The sequence below is a fragment of the Mauremys reevesii genome, linkage group 18 (genome assembly GCF_016161935.1).
Source record: "Mauremys reevesii isolate NIE-2019 linkage group 18, ASM1616193v1, whole genome shotgun sequence".
Classification (NCBI taxonomy): Eukaryota; Metazoa; Chordata; order Testudines; family Geoemydidae; genus Mauremys; species Mauremys reevesii.
The window spans coordinates 6,271,743-6,289,411 of NC_052640.1; the positions used below are offsets into that span (position 1 = coordinate 6,271,743).

The 17,669-nt window shown below is 42.1% G+C and overlaps 1 protein-coding gene and 1 long non-coding RNA gene across 14 annotated transcripts in view; one reads left to right on the forward strand and one right to left on the reverse strand.

Moving 5' to 3' along the window:
- Positions 1 to 7,551: 7,551 nt before the first annotated feature.
- On the reverse strand, positions 7,552 to 11,846 carry LOC120386143. The gene is made up of 2 exons (XR_005589551.1): positions 11,380 to 11,846; positions 7,552 to 8,007 (listed from the first exon to the last, which is right to left on the reverse strand). It is a non-coding gene; the product is annotated as an uncharacterized LOC120386143 (long non-coding RNA).
- A 97-nt stretch (positions 11,847 to 11,943) lies between these two features.
- The window catches only part of CLIP1 (CAP-Gly domain containing linker protein 1), a 113,102-nt gene continuing 107,376 nt past the window's right edge, over positions 11,944 to 17,669 (forward strand). For 12 of the 13 annotated variants that reach the window (XR_005589550.1, XM_039505067.1, XM_039505072.1 and 9 more), the window contains exon 1: positions 11,944 to 12,072. The gene's annotated coding sequence lies outside the window, so the exon portion shown is untranslated. Of the gene's footprint in view, positions 12,073 to 14,422; positions 14,891 to 17,669 lie in introns of those variants that run through there. The other variant, XM_039505070.1, reaches the window with a different exon arrangement.

The following is a 17,669-nucleotide window of genomic DNA, read 5'->3' on the forward strand; positions in this document are numbered from 1 at the left end:
AATACATTTTAGTTGTTTAAGTAATTACTTAAAATCATAGGGTTAGAAGAGACTGCAAGGATCATCTAGTCTAACCCCCAGCCAAGATGCAGGGTTTGTTGCATCTAAACCAGAGGAGGGCAAACTGCGGCCCACAGGCCACATCCAGCCCATGGGACCATCCTGCCTGGCCCCTGAGCTCCTGGCCTGGGAGGCTAGCCCCTGGCCCCTCCCCCACAGCCTCAGCTCAATGCTCTGGGTGGTGGGGCTGTGAGCTCCTGGGGCAGCACAGCTGCAGAGACCGGCCTGACCTGGTGCTCTGAGCTGCGTGGTGGTGGCAGCGTGGCCCGGCTCCAGCTGGGCAGCACGGCTGTAGTGCAGCCAGCCACCGGCGCTCCGGGTAGCGCGGTAAGGGGGCAGGGAACGGGGGGGTTGGATAGAGGACAGGGGAGTTTGGGGTGGTGGTCGGGGGGGGTGTGTGGATAGGGGTTGGAGGAGGAACGGGGGCTTCGGGGGGGGCAGTCAGGAAGGAGGGGGGGTTGGATGGGTCCAGGGGTGGGGGCCATCAGGAATGAGAGGAGGGGTTGGATGGAGCGGCAGGGGTCCGGGGGCAGTCAGGGAGCAGGGGTGTGTGGATGGGGCAGGTCCCAGAGGGAGCATCAGGGGAACAGGGTGGCTTGGATGGGGCAGGAGTCCAGGGGGGCAGATAGGAGGTGGGGGCCAGCCCTCGACCCCCTCCTCTAACTGGCCCTCCATACAATTTACAAAACCCGATGTGGCCCTCAGGCCAAAAAGTTTGCCTGCCCCTGGTCTAAACCATCCAAACCAGATGGCTATCCAGGTTCCTGTTGAAAACTTCCAGTGAAGAAGCTTCCACAATCTCCTGAGGCAGTCTGTTCCATTGTCCTACTGTTACAGTTAGGAAGTTTTTCTTGAGATTTAATCTAAATCTACTATGCTTTAGTTGTGAACCCATTGCCTCTTGTCCTGCCTTCTGTGGCTAAAGCTACTTAAATAGCTTAGGTATAAAATTGTCATAATTTTGAAGAATGTCTTCTGGATTATAAGCAACTCTAAATTCTCTTTAACCTACTGTTTATCACTAAGTTGTTTTTTGGTTTTTTTTAAATCCTTTTTATGAAGGACCTACGGATAGATTGGCTGGGCCTTATTGCAGTACTGCCAGTAGAAGGAGCCCTTAGATAGCTAGCCAAAGCTTTTGTTAACAATTATCAGTGCTGGCAAGTGGTTGGCAACTTATTTTTCCCTCTCTGTATTTACATAGAACCAAGTCAGAAAGATGAATAGAGGAAGCAACTTTTATTTTCGAGACTCTTTGAAGCTATTTCAAAAAGAGGAAGAACGAAACTCGGATACTAATATTCATTATTTGTTTTAACAAATACTAGTGAAAGATGCTGACAGGAGCTTTGGAACCCACAGAACAGGTACAGAATAAGCAGTAGCAGTGCAAGATTTCCAGACCATCTTTTGAAGTGTGAAATAGCTTTTCAGTTTGAAACACTTCTAAATATTTTTACAGTCAGATTTTTTAAATCAGAACAAATTGGGCTGAGTTAGTGTTTCTGTATATAAATAAAATGCCCTTCTGGAAGATTTTCTTTACTGGGGAGGACACAATAGGAAGAAGCGTGATAGTTTGTTTGAACTTGTCAGTGCTATGATTGGACTGTTTAGCTGTGGAAAGCAATAATAAGTTAGCATTTGCACTACATTAAAATGTTCCAAACTGAGTGATTTGTTTGTTTCTGAACTTTTTACCTTGGGGGCGGGGGGGAGGTTTAGAATACTACATTATAGAACCAGAGAGAATTTATGCTTGTATCCTTTCTCAAATAGATGGATATATATGTACTGTAGTTGTGAAACTGCAGGGTACAGAGATTAGTTTTTATAGGTTTTCTTTTGCAATAGTTCCTTACTGAGGGCTGGATTCTGCCTGACTCACATGCAAATAATGCAGCACAAGGGATGAGGTAATCGAGACCTGTAATGTCCACACCTTGGGTGTGTTGAGGCACTTATGCCTTGAACATTCACTTGCAGTTTTTTAATCCCTCTCCACCCCTGGAAGGCACTTTAGAGCACTTGTGAAATTATTTTACTTTAACTTGATGTGAGGCCTAATTTTACAGGCATATGTATTTTATGTATTGAAACATTAAGTTTTTTAAATTGTTTGAACTATACTTAAACAACCCTTTAACACTATTTAGCCTTTTAACTATATATACAGTATGTTCACAATAAATCCATTGTGCCATTTTTTAACAGCTCAGAATAGAAAATTATTCCATAAAAGATAAGCTGGATTGGGAAGAAAAGTGGAATGCAACTGTTAATTCTGCCTCTTGTTTTTAAGGGCATTGAAAAAACCATTTTGAGGCTAAAGTTAAAACACATTTTTTAACACAAGCTAACCTAAGAGTAAAGCTTCAGGATCTTATGAATAATCTCTCTTACGGGATTTATTAATTCAAAAAGAAAATAGTTAATTTATCTTTTTTTAATAACTACTTAAAAATGAAAGGGCGGCTTGTGTAGCTTAACACTTTTCTATCCACTGCAAAGAAGCATGTTTGATATTTGCTGTTTGGAAGATGATAGACTGAAGTTGCTCTTCACAGGTTTTTTTTGTTGTTGTTTTTCAAAAGCTTTTCTTAAACTCATTTAAAACCTTTAGTTATTCAGGCTGAGTTTACTACATTCACTCTAACTAGCAGGGTTTTTTTCCCCATCTTCTCTGATAGTTGAAGTATATGGCAAGTGATGTTGAAATTAAATACACACTTAGATTAAAACCCACACCATCTGATTAACTCAATTTTTAATATTGCTCACTTTATAAAAGCTTCCACATAGCCACAAATGTAGAAATGTACATAGTGTTTGCAGCACCTTTATCGCTTTTGCCACAGGGAGTTAAGTCTGGAAATTGAACTTGGGTATCATATATATTGCTTCATCTTTCCCAAAACTGCGGTACTGGCAGATTATTATTATTATTTATTTTAGTATTATAACAACTCTAGTCATACTGGTATCCCAATCATGCATTAATAAACTGTTTACATTATTTCATCTGGCACTATTCATTGTATATCTTAGCTTAAATAGGGCAAAGAAGACCCAAGCCATAAATGTGAGAAAATTACTGTTCTCTCCAGTCAGATAGATTTGCAGTATATAGTGGATATCATTAACTCTACTAAGATTTAGTATAGTCATTACTACTTTATGCTCGGAGTTCTAATAAATCTGTATGGAAAAACCTTTTTTCACTCCATTTTAAATTCACTTCATTTTCTTATTCTATCCATATAATTGAATACCTACAAACATGATTTCTCTTTACAAAGTAGGCTGCTAGATTCCAATCTTTATCTCCAATGATCTTTAAAAAAAACTGTTTAGCTTTTCATTAGCCTGTAAGTCTCAATGCCTGATCTGTCCAAAAACAAAATTAGAAATCTGTTTTTTTGTGGTCCAGGCCTGGCTTCGATGAATGTGCTTTTAAAATGGAAGAGGGGTGGGCGAGGGGGAACAAAAATAATAGTAAGTTAACATAGATTTTTTTTTTAATCAAACTCAAAATGACAGGGAGACGATGGGCATGTATGCCAGTCTCAGAACAGCTAATAAATCTTCAACGATAGCTTAATATTTTTTTCATGCTAATAGTCACTTCTTGCCTTAAATTGCATAATTGTATGGGTAATATGTTCAGCATTTTACTCCTTTTGAGAAGGCTCCTCTGCATTACTGTGTCAGAGCAAAAGCAGTGGGCTAAATTGATGTTTGCCCACTTCCACCTGAAGTCAGTAGAGCTATACTAAGGTTGGATTTGGCCAATTAAGTTTTGACAGTAACAGATGTTCTCACTGCTGCCAGCACAGATATGACTGAGAATCTTAATTTCCAAATAACTTTTGGGTTGACTTTAGTGAAACTTTATACAAAAGTCAGTATGTTGTTAGACTAGACCCTTTTAAAGACACATGCATCTATGTATTGAATCTTTCCAGCTTTGTTTTCCATGCCTGCTCAACATTTAAGTAGTTTCAAGGCTTTGAAATAATTTTTGATATGTTATCTCTACTTAAGTCTATCGGCAAGATGGGCTTTTTATCCCAGAAATCACCTTTCATTTCAGTTGCTCAGTTTTGCTGAGACTGTATTTTCTTGACTATTTTAAATTTTCTATTCATATTATGATGGGTGTGGTGTAGGAACCTAGATTGCTCATTCATTTTAATAAGCTCTAATAAAATTTGGTATGAGATAGGTATGGTGTGAACAGACACTAATCAAGTTTTCCCACATCCCTCTGCCAATGGGATTCAGTTCTGACTTGCACTCCTGCTATTCTAGGCTTGATCCTCTTTTCAACAGAAATTCTGTAAGCATTGGGCATGATTACCAGTGGGTAGTAGGAGAATCCATACTCCTTTTTACCCCAAATTACTACATAGGAGCCCAAGTCTTAAAAACTGAATACCATGTATTACCCCTTCTCCCCCCTCTTCCCACACAGAATAGTTGAAAAGTTGCATTAGAAAACATATTAGTAGTGTGGCATTCAAAAACTAGTAGCAGTCAAAAGGGAGTAAGTTAAAAATGCAAACAGTATACTTTTGAATTAGAACAAATTTGAATTGACAGGTTAACATTAATTTAAAAACGAATAATCTCTGCCCAGTGTCATTTGTTTTTTTGTTTGGTCTGTTTTTTGTATTGTATGTTTTATTTTGTTTTTTATTGAGGAGAGAACGTTGCATTTATTACAATATCAATAGATCAGTCAGAGCGGTAGCTTGGTTTCAGGAGTGACTAGTACTTGCTGTTTTAGAAGAGAAAGATATGACTGTAGCCAGTATGAGTTTGCTGTGCAGGTTATCTGGCATCGGGAAGCATGCTCTTCTGTTATCTTAAATGACAAATGTATTGTTCATAAACGTGATATTGGATTTATCAAGTCTGTGAGCAGCTGTTTCACTGTCTTAGAACTCTCAAACTATAGAGTTTAAGTGTGTTTAATACCCTCTGTTAGGGAAAAGGATCCCTCAGATCCCTGCCAATGGGATACAGAACTTTTAATCTTTTAGTCACTAGCTCAAATCCAGGTCAAGTCACAAGCGATGAAAATGGATTGTCAGCTGTTTAGTGGTCTGCATGTCAAATGTTGGTGTGTATTGTGATCATCTTTTGACTAAAACTGCACTGAAACAGTCATCACAACTAGTCCCCTTCTCAGCAGGAGCCAGATAGTGTATTGCTGGATTATCCTCTTGCCCCTAGAAGTGATCATTCTAGAACAGGGTCAGTGGATGCTGGTGTGGGGGAGTGTAGACAACTTTGGACTGCTGCTGCCTGTGCCGTATTTGTTCTGTTGATGAACAGGGTACTTCAGTCTCCAGGGCTGTCAATTTGGCAGTTTCTGCAAGCACTGAATTCACCTCAGGAAGGAGAACATCTGACACATGACCTGTAATTGGGGATGCAAATCTTATCTCAGTTTGCTCCCATTTTTGGAACCGTATATTTGGAGCATTTAGTATAGTGAAATGCAATCAATATTAATAAGACTATTCTTAAATATGCTTACATGAAATTTTAAATGAAATCTCTGCAGTACATTCAGTGCATCAGTTGGGATGTAACTGCTATCCCGTAGTTATTTGTGTAATCTAAGTTGGTTGTAATATGTAGGTATTAATAGAATACTGAGGGCTTTAAATATGAAAATGAACCACAGCTAAAATTTCATCAGATATTTGCAAGACACAGTAACTTTACTGAAAGAAAATATATATTACAACATAAACTCTGGAGGGTGGGATATCCATTAGATAAGTCCAAAAGGAACAAAAACCATTTAAATGTATTCAATTGAGTCAGTGTGTCAGGCTAAGTAGGGGTCCTATGCTACTGTGTACCACCTGAATCATGTACAAAGATTGTGTTGTCTTTAGATAGAAAGATTTGTAATTGAAAGTGAATGACTTTGCAGACTCATTCACCTCCCTGAGAGCATATTTTTGTGTTACAGGGAGATAAATTAATCAGAGGAAAGACTAGCAATTTAGTCATCAAAAAGCAGTTTATTAATAGGGTGGATTTAATGACATTAAAATTAACATGTTGTGTAAATGACTATTGTATGCTCACTAACCCTAAAATGCTTCAAATAATACAACATTGCAAAGTAATCTATAGTGAAGCCTGTCTTGTGTTTTCCCCCTAAGCACTCAATAAAAAGGATTGCCTACCTAGCGGTTCTCAAACTTTTTGGATTGGTGACCCCTTTCACATAGCAGGCCTCCGAGTGTGACCCTCCCCTTATAAATTGAAAGTGGGGGAGGGAGTTAATTTAATTTTAAATTAACAGGTTCAGGCTGTCAGCCCTGGGGCTGGTGGAGCTGGGGCTGTTAGCCCCCACCAGCCATGGGGCTGACAGCTCACAACCCCCAGGTTAATAACCTTGTGATCCCCAGTTTCAGAGACCCTAAAAACCCAAACAAGTATTTTAAAGTGATCACTAAAGACTGACAGTTGCCTTTTGTAGGTGGGACTTTAGTGCAGCTTTCACTGTAATACATTGTAGTTGGAAAAACTTTTTTTGAGCAAGTACGTTAATCCTTTTAATTACCACTCTTTTTTTCCCCATTGCAGGATGCTGCAGAAGAAGAAAATACACTTTTGGATCACATCAAGGTGAGAATTGTATTGAAGTTTAAAATTAGTCTAAAATGAGGTAAGCAAACAAAGTGGGATCATTTAATAGCATCTGTTTTTCACCCAAAATGTTGCTGTCTCAAATACTGTGCAAAACTTGGTAGACTCTGCTTGCTGTAGACCTGCAATAAGAGAGGCATGGATTTGGATTGACTTTTACTGGTCAGCTGAAGCAGGAAAGGAATCATTTTAGGCAAGTGAAGAATGGGGAATTGTTTTTCGAAAGGATGATTCTCCCTATGTAATTTTTTATCTAGCTTAGCTGTGAGAGTGGCTCTTGATTCTGGATTGGCTTACTAAGGTCACTAGTTCTGGGAGCGCTCTGTTACAGTTTACCCAATGTAGTGAATGGCACTTTACAAAACATGTTAGGCCATGTGAGTCTGGGACTTCCTCTAACTTCAGTGTGGTGTCTTCCCCCAAATAGTTTATTATTGCAGACAAATTACATGTGAAACAACAGTTACAATACAACAAGGGCTGGAGAGATCACTGATGCCTAATGTAGGAAAGCTTATTGAAAGCAATTCTATAATCTTTCATTCACCTTTGCTGTGATTAGATTCCCAAAGTCTATTAGCTTATTGCAGGAGCCTCTTTCACAAATAAAATGTTTATCCAAGTCTGCTTTACATGCCAGTTTATTTTTACACAAGTCCCACTTTTTCCCTCCCTCCTGTTTCGTCATCTGTTCATTGGACTTTATACCACACACACAAACACAGTATTCAGCTGGATCAGTCAAAAGATATCACATGTACAAGTCATGGAGAATTCAAGCAGGCGATTAAATACAAATGAGAGCCAGAGCAAAAGTAAAATGGAAACAAATGCAGTTGTTGTTCTTTAATTAGTATGTGTAGTAACTTGATAAAACAATATTTATTGGATAATAAGCAATTTTGCTTGAGAGCCTCCCTTCACTGAACAGAGTCCTGCTATGTGCAGGAGGAGGAAACAATAGGAATCCCAGTCAGTGCAAAAGTGAAACTGAAATATATAAGAGCCATAAACGGAGTTCAAACTGGGAATAAGCAACTGAAGAAGTGAATAGAAGCATAAAGGCCAAATAGATTTCCTGTGCTACATATTGCAAGCGTAGCTATTTTTCTGCTTGACAGAATATTTTCTCTTGCGTGCCTCCATGCTGCTGCTTATTGATGAAAGTCTATGGAGACTGAGATCTTCATCTTGCTAGAAGGCCATTCTCTGTGCTCATTCCTTAGTGCAATAAAAGTCAAATTTTGGCATGTGTTCTATACACTGCAACTTCTAGAAGAGAAAATGGGCATTTGGCATAAAGTAACACTATCCTTTCTACACTAGATGAATATTGCACTTTGTTTTTGCATAAGGTCACTTGTAAACTGACTTTGTATTTTATTTATAATAAACATGTGAACAATTTTATTTATATCAGTGAGATCCTATAGGATGTTTATCATAAGAGCTTCAGTACAAGTACACTCTACTTATATGTATATTTGGTACCAAGTGGGAGGAAAAACGTTAAGAATGCAAAAATAGAAGGATGAATACACACCATGTTTGGATTGATTGTGGTGATAATTGAAAACTTAACAACTAAGCTTTACTATGAAATATGATAGCTTGGGTCAGATGCACTGTTTGTTTATTACATCCCTAGCCATAACCAAGGCTGTAAGATCTTTGGGAGAGTGCCTGTCTCTTAATACCTGTTCAATATCTAGCACATTGTAGCCTGTAGGTACTACTAGATATAAGTAGCAACAATAGAGCTTATTCCGTACCTTTTTGTACACTAAAACTTGTAGGGGGAGAGACAGTACATGCTAGATGGGCAGTGGGGAAATGCACAGAAAAATTTAGATATACTTTTTTATAATTTTAAAAATTAATCTAAATTGAGGACTGGGTTTCTAAGGAGAGTATTCCCAAAAATGTGTTTAAAAAATAATAAATTTTCTGCTATTTTTGAAAGCTCTAATTGGTTTAGAGATTGTACAAAGATGAGAAAATGGAAGGAAGAGCAGTGAGTCACTTTTCCACATTCACTGAAGGAAAAGATCCTCTAGGACTGAAATAGGCCTAACTTATTGACATATTACTATATGGTTATGATGCTAGAAGTTGTGTTCTAACTGCATGTCTGTGGGATGTCAGTGATTCACAGTGTTAAGGGGATAGGAAAAAGTGCACAGAGTATGCCTCAGACCATGCAGCTAAACTATAGTAGTAGTAGACCTATTATTAGAATCTAGGGGTTCCTGGCTTCCAGTCCTGTGTCTAGTCCACTACTGTACCATTTGGCCACTGTTGCCAATGCTTTGCAAGTCAGAACAAAGTACATAGCTAGAGACTGGATATGTCTGCCTGCAATAAGTGCATATGTAATTTATTTAAGGCCAGAAAGTGATGCATAGAAATGGACTCAAGTATCAATGTGGATTAATCATTAGTAGCTTTTACTATATATATATTTTCTATATATAATATAAAATGCTATGATATCATTTGAATGATGGCAGGGTGGTCCCTCCTAACTCTCCATTCTGTTCTCCAGCTATTCTTTCTTCAGGGGTATACAATAAAGCTCTTAGTGGAATGAGAGTTCAACTAGAACTACATATAAAAATTATTGCACATTTTATTATAGTTACCCAATTCTTGTTTCAGGAGCTAGGGATTACCATTTTAGCTTGCGCTTTTTTTTCCCTACAAGTATTAAGCTATTGTATATCGTTTACTTGTATATATTTCATAATTTCATGCTGTTTTACTCATTTTGGCCCATAAACCTTCAAATAAAACATACCTTCCAATGACTTCTCACTTTCTAGTTCCTATGCATTAGTACAGTGCTGTTTTTTTTACTTTGTAGAGCTGCACCATATGTATTTGAATTGTGATTTAAAACACACAGAAAACCACAGCAGTTGTACATAGAATAAGAACTATTAAATGGCTGAGCTAGTCTCCCTCCATCTTCAGGATGTAGGGAAAAGCCATTTATCCAAATCAACAGAAGATTTTTCCACTGATTTCAGTGGGAGCATGAGTAAGCAGCAATCCTTACTCTTAATCATAGATATTAAACTGATTTCTGTTCATTAAATGTTTATAGATGGTTTGTGTGTTTAAAAGGCCCCTTGAAACATATTCTTAGAACTGTTTATGTAGAATGTTTAAAAAAAAAAAAGACTGTATACAATTAGTGTACTCTACAACAGGAACTCATATTTATCAGGAAAAAAAAATCTTGGTACTTTCATAGGGCAGGAAAAATACTTTGGTTTAGTGCTGATATAAACTTCAGCCTGCAAAGCACTCAATAGAGACATGCCATCTTTGATCTGGTCTAGATGCTACACAAGCACAGTGGGGTCCCCGAGTCCATGGCTAGGGCTCCTAGGCACTACTATAAAACAAAGAAATTTACACTGCTCTTTACAAATTAACATGGGGGGGGTCTGATTCTGCAGCCCTTACTTGCACTCAGAAGTAGAGCCCTGCAAATCTGTAGCTATCCACAGACCATTTCTGTGGATCAGATACAAATTTTGTATCCATACAGGGCTCTATTCATGTGTCAGTGGAAATACTTGTATGAATAAGGATTACTCACATCAGTAAGGTTTGCAGGATCAAACCCTTATGCCATAAGCACAGGATTGATCTGACAGTGTATTTTTTAAATTAAACACAATGTATTAGTTAAAGCATTATTTTTATGATAGAAAATCTTAATGTCCTTCCTCAACCAAAACTCACGGGGGGAGGGGAGGGGAAATCAAAGATTGAGGATAGGCATCAGTATTTGGTTCAATAACATTTAACAATTAGAATAAAAGTTCATACTTAACAGTTAGGGATTGAAATTCTACCAGACATTGCTAAACACTGATCAGTTTATTTTAAACCAGTTATTTAGAGTCCCTGTTGCCCTCTTTTTCTTTGTGCTTTCACATGCTATGCTGCCAAAAGGCTGGGCTTGTGCCAAGGAATGAGGCAAAAATTAAATACAAATTCCAATTAGGTTTAATTCAGCAGCCACCGCAACTGCTTTTTTATCTCCCTTTTGTTTGGACAGTATCTCTCATAAACCAAATGATCTGCAAACTCAGGTCTGCTTCAGGATTAATACAGCAGAGGCCTAGGACAACATTGTCTGGAAATTGCACGCCAGGCAAGAGGTGGTAACTTGGAAGTGAAACAGAGTCCTTTGTATCAGGCTTAAGAATTTATCTAAAATAGCTGGTGCCGCTGGCATTAACAGGCAAATAATTTTTAAGGTTAGAAATAGGATGACAAGTCCTCATATGGATTACTTTATAAATGTATTATAAATTAAAATATTTAGTGTTTCTGGGGCTGTGAATGGAAGATAAATTGGTGGGTATTAAGACAGATAAAAGCAAACAGTGAAGTGATTTGCCTGTTAAGATCTAGGCTTATTTGTATTGCCCCGTCTCATATCCTTTTCTCCCCTTCTATTCATACTTATTTGCCAGAACAGCTCCTTACTAAATCGGTCAACAGTAGGGTTAGCCACATTCCCTTCCTATTGTCTCTCCTCTTCTCCCCCCTCCCTCCTTGTGGGGATAAAGCCTTTTGTGAAGAGAGAGGCTCTGGCCCAGCACTTCTAGTTCTCTAAACTCTTACTTTTTCTTCTGTCTGAACATTCCTTAGGGGAGCACCAGCCGTGCTGCTGTTGCCATGGTCCTTGGGCGCTCCAGAGCTGTCCGCTCTCCAGTGGGCTGTATGTGTCTTGTCAATTTCAAAGCCAAAGCCGTGAGATACTGACAGGTCGGGTCCTTGTGCCTGGGAATGACAAGCTTTCCCTTCGCCAGTGAAGGGGGACGATCCAGGGCTTTTAAGGGATGGGACATTTCTAAGAAGGTCTGACTTAATAATTGTCCTTTCCGTGCTGGAAAACCTTCTCGCTCCTACTCGCCCATGCTGTCCCTCCTTCCATTGACAGAGACGGGTCTTAGCCCCCTCTAGCAGCAGGAAAGGGGAGGGGGAGTGGAGAGAAATTCCTTCATCCCCCCACCTGGGCAAGGGCCTTCTGACATTTCCTGCACCCGGAGGAGAAGGCGAAGAAGGATCCCCGACCCGCCGGCCTCCCGGTGTGTGAACGAACAAAGGCGGAGAGGGAAGGAATGGGGGGCGGGGAGACAAAGGGACGGAAGAACAGGGGAGGGTCCCCTCTGCTGCAGTCTCCGCCTTGAAGTGCCTGAGGCCGGGCCGGGCGCAGACGTTGTCTGTCTACCCCGCCCCCTCTGAGCCGGAGAGGCGCCGCCGCCGCCGCAGAGGGGCCGGAGCAGGAGCAGCAGCGAGGAGGAGACACCGACGGTGAGGGGGCCCGCTGGGGCCGAGCCCGCGGCGGAGCCGGGACCTGGGCTCGCCGGGAAGGGCTCTGGCTCGTGGGAGGGGGCAGCCGGAGCCGTCCCCGGCGCGCGGGCCTTGGCTGCCCTCCCTGTTGCGGCTTCCCGCCCCCCGGCGGCTCCTCTGGGCTCGGCGCGCGCCCTGCCCGAGGGGGCGGCGGGACCCGCCTCAGGCTGGGGGGAGCTGGAGCCCACGGCCGGGGTTTTGTCTCTGCCCCGCCTAGGCGGGTGGCTGGGTGAGGGGCGGGGGCGGTGCCCCGGGCTGGGGGGCGGGGGCCCCTCGGCGGCCTGGTGATTTGCCCCCCCCCCCGCTCTGGCGTTGCCGGGGTGACAGCAGCAGCCGGTTCCGCTGGTTCCAGCGAGCGGGCCGCGTGCCCGAGTGGCGTGTGCCATGGCTCCGCCTGACCCTCTTCCCCGGGGGGCCGGGGCAGCGGTGCGTTTTCCCCGCCCCGCTCGGGCCCAGAGCGCTGGCCGCACTCCGCGAACGGGGGGGAGGGGGGCGCCGCACCGGGCGGCGAACGGGAATCAACTGGTGTGTGGGGTGGGAGCGCGTCGGCCCGGGAGATCGGAGCCGGTCTCGTCCCCGCCGGGAAGTGTTACGGGGTCTTTAAAGCCCCTGCAGAGCCTATGGGGGGTTTCCACGGGGCCAGCGGCCAGGCCTGCGCCTAGGAAACTGTCAGAACTTGGTCTCGGGCTTGGAAGGAGCAGCGCTGTCTTGAGCCGTTTGTGATTTGAATCTGGGGTGTCTAGGTGCTATCACGTGCCCCTCATGATTATTTGCTAGATGTTGGTACATGGCTTATCTGTCAGTCATCTGATTTTCTTTAAAAAATGTACCCTGAGTTTCATGTTTTAAGCCAGGGGTTGGCAACCTTTCAGAAGTAGGGTGCCGAGTCTTCATTTATTCACTCTAATTTAAGGTTTCATGTGCCAGTAATGCATTTTAACGTTTTTAGAAGGTCTCTTTCTATAAATCTATAATATATAACTAAACAATTGTTGTATGTAAAGTAAATAAGGTTTTAAAAATGTTTTAAGAAGCTTAATTTAAAACTAAATTAAAATGCAGAGCCCCCCCGGACTGGTGGCCAGGACCTGGGCAGAGTGAGTGCTACTGAAAGTCAGCACATGTGCCATAGGTTGCCTACCCTTGTTTTAGGCTTTGTTCCCTATGTTTCCATTATTTTTGAAAATTGCTGATCTGCAGATGAGACATCCACATGTGCCACCTCACCAACTAGGGAACTTGTACCAGTATCAATTATTGTGTTAGAATCTAAAGTGGGTCTAGCAGCTTCTTAGTGGTTGTGGTGTTTGGGGATTTTTTTTTTTTTTGTATCTTCCTAAACCAGACAAGGGGAAGAAGCATTGCCTAGTGGTTAAAGCATAGTACAGCGCCAGGAGAATTGAGTTATTTTCCTTTCCTAACTCTGGGCAGGCCACACAAACTGTGCCGTGCCTTATCTTCCTACTCCCATTTTACAGCTGGGGTAACTAAGGGCATTCACAAATTGCTCGGAGATCATTGGGTGTGAAGAGTTAGTGTGGTGTATGTGTTGTAAAAACAAGGATGGGAGGTAATGTTATAAATACCTTTTAGGGAAAGTAAACACAAAGAGAGGAGGATTGCAGGAGAGGAAATACAGGGAGAGGACCTTAATGGCTGGTGTTCTGTTGTGTATTTTAGTTAAAGAACTCATGAGTGGTATACAACCTTAACTTTTCTGTTGAAATTGTCAATGCTAGGAAGTAAATTCTGTTTTCTTCCTGATACAACATGAAATGGAATTGTAAATGAAGAAAAATTGAGCAACATGTTTGGTTATTTTTCTTTAACAACAAGGTATCTTGGGCCTTGTCTATACCACAATGTTTTGTCGACAAAAATCAGCTTTCGTCGACAAAGCAGAGGAATACACACAACAGTGCTCCTCCCGCCAATTTAACTCCCCCTGCTATGCTGACAAAATAAAACTACCTTGCCAAGTGGCTCTTTGTGACGTAATTAAAGCGACACAGTGCGCTGTCTATATTGACACTTACTTATGTCACCCCAACTGGCCTCCAGGAGGTGTCCCACAACGCCCATCATGACTGCTCTGGTCAGCAGTTTGAACTCCACTGCCCTGCAGATACGCAGGCATGTGCCCTTCCCCAGTTTAAAGGCTCAGGATTTTTTGAAGTTCCTCTTCCTGTTTGATCATGATCAGCATGGACTGTTCACACAGCATCTTCCCAGCTGACCAGATGCTGGCTTTCCACATCAGACGCATTCCTACAGGGAGTACACTGGAGCTGTTGGGTCTGCTGGGTCTGTGGGGAGAGGAGGCTGTGCAGTCGCAGCTTTGCTCAAGCTGTAGGAACTTTTGATATCTATGAGCAGATTGCTTGTGGCATGCAGAAGGGACACGAAAGGGATGTGCAGCATTGCTGTGCTAAGATCAAGGAGCTGAAGTAGGCCTACCAGAAGGCAAGCGACAGCAACAATGACTCTAGTGCAGCGCTGGAGACATGCCGCTTCTACGAAGAGCCGTGTGCCATTTATGACAGTGACCCCACCAACAAGAGCCCCATGGATACTTCACGGGGACTGGAGGCTGCGGCCAGCGGAGTCATCCATGAGGACAAAGTGGTGGATGAGGCAGTGGAGTTGGAGGAGGATGTAGAACATGCAACAGGGTCATCTGGTGGCATAGCAAACCAGGACTGACTTTTGATTTTAGAGGGGTATAGCCAGTCCTATCAGCCCGGCTCCAGTGCTCATGAAGCAGGAGAGGGAAGCTCTGGTAAGCATGCATTTTGCTTTGATACTACACAGTGTTAGCCATTAAGATCTCACTTACTTTATTATATGGTAAAGGAGGGTTAAGGGATAGAAATTAACAACAGAGTCTTTGCAGTGGGGGTCTAGTGGAAAAGTTTGTTAGTGTACACAGGGATGTCCTGGGAATCTTCCATAGAGATTGCTAGGAAACTTTTGTGTAGATACTCTACAATCCTGTGCTGAAGGTTCCTTGGCAGAGCTACCTTGTTTCTCCCCCCGCTGTAGGAAACTTTTCTGTGCTAACTGGCAATTATTTCTGCAGGGGCCAAAGCGGCAAACAGGTGAGCAGCATACAAACCTAGTCTGAAGCTGCATGCATACAGGAAATGCACCCTTGCATCCTGGGTTACCCTCAGGAGTGAGATATCGGGTTCGATTACCTCAGCCTATGGAAAAGGGTGCCAGTATTCAGAATACTTCCCCTACATGCATGTAATGATCCTCTTCGCAAACCACCTAGACCCTTTGTTCCTTCTTGCCCATTCCCCCTCCCCCCCCCCCCCCCGACAGAACTTACCATATTTGGGACTCTCACTGAGCTGTGTGCTAGCTAAAGGACAGTGAGAGAGAGGTGTATGTGACTTTGTGATTCATGGCGTTGAGTGCACTCTCTATACTATCTCTGTCATTGTTTCTTTGGCTTATGCAAATGTACCCTTGAGGACTGACTCCTACACACTGGCAGAGCACCCGTCAGATAAACAGGCGAACCAGAAGCAGTAAGGAGGATAAGTTTAGAGAGGTGCAGCAGTCAACAAATGCAGCACATAGTGAAACAAGAGCATGGAGGGAGCCACTTAATAAAAAATTCAGGCTGGATATCGTGGAAAGTAGACATGGGCAGGAGCGGATTATAGATGGATAGGAGCCGATGATAACACTACTGGAGGGTCAGACAGCACCCCTTGTAATCCACACCTAGAGAGTGATTTCATGATGAAAGCTGAAGTTACACACAGCTGTGAGAGCATGAACAAAGAGACTGCTCCTCATTGCTATGTCACTCGTTTGAAAAACAATACACTTTATCCTTTTTTTAAAGTCTAGTCTTTGAAACAAAATGAGTCTTTATTTGTGTCATGCACATGGTAGTTGCTGCTAAAATTCAAGCACAGTGGCCATAGGCAGGAACATTTGCTCACTACAATGAAAGCTCAGGAAGCAAGCATTACCGGGGTCATTTAAGGTGGTAAGTAAACATTGCTTGACCAAATGCATCACATAAAGACACATTACTGGTGCTTGTTGTCAAAATGCTCCTTCACAGCCTCACCTATTCTGATAGCACATTTCCCCCCCTCCCCCCGCCCCGAGCTGCTTTAATTGCCCTGGTATCTGGCTGCTCGAAATCAGCAGCCAGATGATCCACCTAGCGCTCCACCCATGGGGAAACATTTCCTCTTTTGCTTCGCAGATGTTATGCAGAGCATAGCAGGCTGCTGTGACCATCGGAATATTTTCCTCACTGAGGTCTAACCTGCCAAAAAGGCAGCATCAGCAACATTTTAATCTGCCAAAGGCACATTCAGTGGTCATTTGGCACCTGCTGAGCCTGTTGTTGAAGTGCTCCTTGCTGCTGTCTAGGTTCCTGGTGTAAGGATTCATGAGCAACAGGAACAAGGGATTGGCGGGGTCTCCCATGATCACTATGGGCATTTATGCATCCCCCCTTGGAATGTTCTGGTCTGGAAAGAAAGTCCCAGCGTGCAACTTTCTATACTGTCCAGTATTCCAATAGCATCCGTGCATCATGAACTTTCTCTGACCAACTGAAACTGATATCAATAAAACAATTAACACTTAATTATTGTAGCTGCAACCTTTTTTATTAAATTTTGCATGACATTCCTGCATAATAGAAATTAGAGGAAGAGAAGCTGTCTTAGGTCCGATCTAGTCTATCCCCTTCTCACCCAAGTGCAGGATTGTTCTGTATGCTATGCTCTCCAGATTGATTTGGGCCTTGGTCCTGCAAATGTGCACTACCTTAAGCTCATACACGTAAGTAGTGCCGTTGATGTCAATAGGATTACTCATGTATGTAAAGTTAAGCATGTCTTTGTTGGATCAGGTCCTTAAAATCTACTTAAAATGGGGCTTTCAACTCTTCTTTCAGGAGCTCATTCCATTGCCCTCAATCTCTCTCTCAAATTTTTCCTGATATTTAGCCTAAATTTTCCCTTGCGTAAAAAGATGCTACCCGCTTAAAAATCATGTATTAAAAACAACTTTATTCATGTTACCAACAACTGTATATTAAAGATGAAATAACTTTAATTGATTAAATTTACTGGTCTCTGGTTATGCTGTTTCTTTACTTTTTGCATTTCAGCCTGAAAAGTCAAGTAACTTTCAATTGTAGGCTTTTGCTTCATAATGTTACCAGCTCTTGTGATTTTTTTTTTGTTTATTTTTTCTTTTTTTATCATGTCTTGTGATACTTGGTGCTTTTCTTAAAGCCCCACCTCCTGGAGTGAGGTGATTACTTGTGAATCTCAGTTTTCTTTTTTTAAGAAAAGTATACTTTTTAGCCCTTATGGTTGTGGAGAAAAGCTTGAAAACATGAACCCTAAAGGCTCAGTGACAAGAAGGCAACTAATTTTTTATTTTTAAAAATCATAGGATTTTTAAGTCCATCACATTTTGGGGAATAGAATCATGATTTTTGAACACATAGGCTCAGCAGTATTGTGTTCTGAGTGCTGTGATGTTTTGGGTTTCAAATACTACAAAGGAATGTG